This window comes from Varroa jacobsoni, unplaced genomic scaffold (assembly GCF_002532875.2).
Source record: "Varroa jacobsoni isolate VJ856 unplaced genomic scaffold, vjacob_1.0 scaffold_309, whole genome shotgun sequence".
Classification (NCBI taxonomy): Eukaryota; Metazoa; Arthropoda; class Arachnida; order Mesostigmata; family Varroidae; genus Varroa; species Varroa jacobsoni.
In genome coordinates, this window is record NW_019213211.1 from 29,507 (window position 1) to 34,953 (window position 5,447).

At 43.6% G+C, this 5,447-nt stretch overlaps 1 long non-coding RNA gene across 1 annotated transcript in view; it reads right to left on the reverse strand.

Annotated features, from left to right (window-relative positions):
- The window catches only part of LOC111259228 (uncharacterized), a 69,073-nt gene that overhangs the window by 19,863 nt on the left and 43,763 nt on the right, over positions 1–5,447 (reverse strand). The window lies entirely within an intron of this gene.

Genomic DNA, 5,447 nt, shown 5'->3' on the forward strand with positions numbered 1-5,447 from the left:
AAAGACAGTAGCGGGCATGGCAGAAACGTCACTAGGATAGGAAAAGCATGCAGAGGCCCACGGGGTAGAATCATGGAATAGTACGAAGCTCATGATGCGGAACGTGGACTGAGTACATTATTTCTACAGTAAGGTAGTTCCTATGCCTCACGTCCGAGGAGCACGCGCAAAAGTTAAAAAGAGGCCTCCTATCTATAGCTACGAGAGTTCAATGAAACTCTATACAAGAATTTACCGCTGTGGGATAACTTGGAAATATGTTCAGTGTTATGAGGCGTCTCCACTAGCAATTGCTTGTAAGCGTCTATTGTACCCACATCACATGCTTGATAAAAACGTTTCATTTTCTGGAAGATAAATGCGTACCTTAATTTCGTGTGTAATATCTGGGCTCAACGCTGAAATACAGAATATTTTTGCATTAAAAAAGCGGCCATTATCGTCAGCAAAATTGGAGTACTTATTTGTGTTGCGCCTTTGTTGTGTTATATCATTGTGCTGCGCTTAATGATAGGTCTACACTCGTTCGTTTTTCTCACTGGAACACCATTAAGTACTGAGCAATGTGCCTTCGAGTGTTTAATACTGTCTTGCTATCGTTTATCCTGTCTACATTTAGTCGCCTACTAATGTCTCTATAAGGAATTACGATCTGTGCTTGCAAACGGTGCTGCTGCTGCTTCAAGGATCTGCCGAGGTGGACGGCAATCGGAGCAGCTAGATACAATGGAGTATAAAGAAACCGTTATAGCGTAGCAACTGATTTGATATATTCGGCTTCCTAGTGCTCGAATCTTTAATTATTGAACGCCTGAAGTTACATATATTCGGTTCCGGATCTACACCACTCTATGTGTCACTAGGATTAGTACGAGGGCACACTACAGTTGTGCTTTCAAGCGGGCAACACATTTAATCACATAACTTTGCTTTGCCCCACATCTAAGGCGGCTCAGCTGTATCATTTCTTGCAAAAAAATTCTTACTTAGAAGGATATGGTCCCTCTTCGATTTTACCTAATTAGAACTGTTTGTATTGACTTCATGCGCTCATGGCTCAACGTAACTTCGTGATTTTGGCCATGATGATTCAGGCCATGTCCAACTAGGTGATACCTTCCTACGAATTGAAAACAAGCATCGCTATGATACGGTTGACGAACTACAACTTATAGAACTTTTTTTATTATTCTGCATATCTCTTGTTTTTTTCTTGGTAATAAAAGGTAACAGAGCCCTGGGAACATTTCTGTCTCAGATCAAACTATTAAAGTATAGATAATCTGGGACAGTGCTGGGCGGATCGACCCCTTTGGCCTTATTAGGATATCAATCGATTTAGAAAATAGGCTAGGGAAACTTTGGCATTTTCGCTGTTGTTATTGGTAGGTCGATAAGGCTGGGGGTTCTTTTGCATTAGCCGCTAATCTGTGCCTGTTAGGTCAGTATACGTTCGCTTGCGCTATCCAATGGTGCATACTGCTAGTGTAGACAGTGAACTGGCCAACACATGTTTGCGTGGCAAGAGCGCGTCAACAAAGGCAGAGGTTCTAGGAATTTCGTTGTTCAAGCACCGTCGTATAGAAAGATGTTTTGCTGTTTTCATTTGATTCGCTGCCGCAGTTGTGTACCGATAGCAATTCTTGGCCTGCCAGAGGACATAGGATCAGCGCGAACTGTGGTGCGAATGATGAGAGCATACGGGAATGAGGGTGATTACGTATCACTAAAAGACAATGACCTTAGCCATAACATCCAGTGATGTCTCTGCCCTGGTTCGCCAAGGTTATTAAAGGTATAGGCGTGGGCTTCCTCGTTAGCGGTTGTGCGTCAACATAGAGTATGATCTATAGTGATGGATACGTCTAGGCGGAACTAATGATGGTGCCAGAGGGTAGTCACTTTACCAACGCGGTACCCGAGTGCGAAGAATATAGAAATTTTCATGTTGCTAAAATGGAAAAGTACGAATGGCCTAGGAAGTGCGTCGAAAAAACGTTTTGCCAAAGTAGAATGTAATATATAATATTACCTGAAAATAATCGATACTTGATATAATATGATGAATACTTGATAATAATAATTGGGTGCTTCCTAGTGAAAATGGCAGATACTAGATAAAACCTGCATTTGGTAGACATCGGGAAGGAATATGTAATTTCTGAGATCTGATTGAAAATCCATTTCTATCTTACAGGCATTCAATTATGGAACACTTGGCAAAACTCCTTAAACACGCTGCGCAGGGGTTAAAATGAGCAGTACGAAATGACAGGACTGAACAACATCAATATGCATTAAGCGGTAATGCTACGAGTCGGAAAGCGGACACAGATCAAAGACAACCATTGATAAGTTTAAATGATATTACAGGTTTTTCTATTGTTTGGTGGTGACAGACAGATCGTGCCATCTCTGCTCTTCTTGCGATAAAAATCTCCACAGCAACTAAACAAATGTTTGTTTGTTACGTAGTGTTTTTGTATGCGTTAATTGATCAGTACAGTGTTTATACACAATGGAAGATCTATCCTCGTATGCATTGAGATGGAAAAAATTTCACGAAGGCTGGACGTAGTGACTTGGCGCTACTTCAAGTATTACCTGCGCTCGAAGGTTGGTGGCATAGTGCTATAGCCATACAGAAATTCTATCGATGTATCCAGCGGTTTTATGGAAAGTGGTTGCAACATAAGCTTTCAATCCAATGGCCTAATCATTTGAATTTAACGCACATAGTTGCGTTAATGTTGTATCAAGTGGCGAAACCTATCGGTCTATTGACGTCAATGTACTCAGGAGATACATAACTGATACATAAATTTGTCTCATCTTAGTGGGTCCGACCTCAGTGTGAGACGGCTGGACGACAATCTGATCGGAACGAACGATTTTACCATTACTGTTCTTTTGCTTTTCGATCATCGAAGAGGGAAGGACCCGCCAGCCAACTGACAGACCTGAGGCTTTGCTTAAGATATATAGAAAGCAAGCTACGCAGGAAAGTGTGCAGGACCAAGCAGGCTTAGCCACAATAACAGCCATAGGAGTTGCAATACCGGCAGTCTCGATGTCTAGCCTCAGCCGCAGCGACTAGCCAATGAAGGGCGATTATTTTTTCTTTCATGCTCCATGACAAGCATCCAAGCGTTTCCATTAAATGATAAAAGAAACGTTTTTGCTGATGAAACCCTAAGCCCCGGCCGACCGTTTATGCGACCACTAGCTCGCTCCATCTGACTCTAGCAAAAAGCAACGGTGTGATGTTAGCCGCATCGCCGTTCTTTCCTTTGCAGCCATTGCGTGCCAAACCAATGTGAATGTCTATGTCCCCGCCTAACCTAAACCCACAGTTTCTCCTCGACCTCCTTGCTACCACCACCCCCAACCTTTCAATACCCCTCTAAGTCCGTTCTAGGCGTTTCCTTATCCGCTTTTCATTCTTGGTTATTTGCGCAGTGACCTCCCCGCCAGCCGTTGACCGAGTCCTACATATAGCGCTCGACCACCGGGACGTCCGTCCTTTGTGGTAGCATTTCATTGCAAAGTTGAAGGACCCAATATACACATGCAGGCGCACGCACGGCTGCGGCGACGGCTGTAGCTTGGGCTATCTGTATGAACTTTGCACCCGCCGGAACATCACCGCAATCCAAGTGCCCACCAGCAACAACACGCAGAGGAGTTTCCAGCGCTAGAAATCGTCGTGGACCGGACTGTGGATGACCCCTCGATTGCGGATAGGAAGAAGCGGTAAGTAGCGCATAGCGGGGACGGCTGGATACTCTGGGCGGCTATGAGTGGCAGTGGCATTAGCTGTCTGCCGCGAGTGTCATGCCATCCATTGTGCACAAGCGAGTTGAGAAGTGAGATTTGGGGACCCGTGTGGGACGGCCAGGAAGATGGGGATCAACGAAATCGTCACGATCCATCATGCAGCCAGCGGCAGCAGGGAAAAAGAGTTAGCCAGTAGCGAAAAAAGGGACAGGAAGTGTTGGCCTATTTTCCTAAAGCTGGCTCTCCTTCACTTCAACGGCGATAACACTAATGGCAACAGCTCTCACTCAACTTCGGAATCGTATCATGTGATGCTACATGCGGTCACACATCCAGAACACAGAGTTAACTATCGCTCAATTCATATTTAGTATAAGTAATCACAGTTTCGATGAACGACTGACAAAGCATTCGGGCGTTCTTCGACCTATATGCAGAAGCAGGTCCACTAGACGAAAGAAACGAGTGAATGGCTGTTTGCTTATGTTGGCACTATCATATTGAGGAACGATCGATTTAACCTGACTGTATTTTAGAAGGACTCATTGATGTCAATCATATTATGTGTAACTATTATTTCTAGAATAATAACTATTAGCCACGACAAATTGTTGTCGTTTCTAAATTTGTCATAGCTAGACCGAACACTTTCAATCGGGTCGGTTCAAAATTTTCTTAGACAGAGTAAACGATCGCAATGCGGTCAACGACCTGGAGACTAGAGTAAGGCCTTACCGTCTGCATGATTGTGCCTACATACGGAACCTACCTCTTTCTTACCAGCTCCATCATGTACTTAAAAAAAACATTCCGATAAGAGCAAAAACGGTTTACGAAACAGAAGAGTTCTTAAAGAATTCATTAGTGTCGTCCAAAATAAAATGTCATACGTCAATATGATAAAGAGCTCCTTTTAGAATGTTAGGCCATTTATATGCATGTTGAAAAAGGCCATACGCGTCTCTCAGCAAAATTGACCAATGAAAAATTAACGGACAACAAGTGCCAATTTCTACTTATGATTACACGGAACACTATGAGCGATCGATTCTTCATCGACAAGCAAGCTATACAAACGTACCGCAGGTCCTAGTCTCAACAATCTCTGTCGCCAGTCCAAAATACTGGCAATAAAAGGCTAATAAGGTTAAACTGCCTATCATCAAAAGAACACTGTATTGTGTAAGGCTGTCACAACCGGTCAGGTTTGCTCTTGGAGAAATCAGCTCAAAAGAAGAGTATTTTGGTCTGAAAAGTAGTGATGAAGTGTTTCTTGCTCAAAGGTCCCAGCGCTGCGGATATTCACGGAAAATTGGTGAAGGCGTCAGGTAAGAAAGCACAAAGCGTGAATGGTATAAACCAATACGGAGATAATGTAGCATGACTGCAAGTTGGGGCGTTGAAGGCTAGCGAGGAGATGATCACATATCGGGAGCCGAGGAACACGAAGGTGTTACTGCAATCGAAAAGCCTTTTCGCGAAAGCAGACCTTCGGGTGCAGGAGCTTTGTCGGCTAGAACCGGCATAGTACAAATTTATGATCTAACTGAGTAAAACACGGGTTTCCCGGCTATTCGAAGCCGGTTGTAAATTTATGCGTTATATTCCGCGTGCAATTTTGACAATTTTAGCCAACAAGAAAGTCGCCATAGACCAGATATAATCTAACG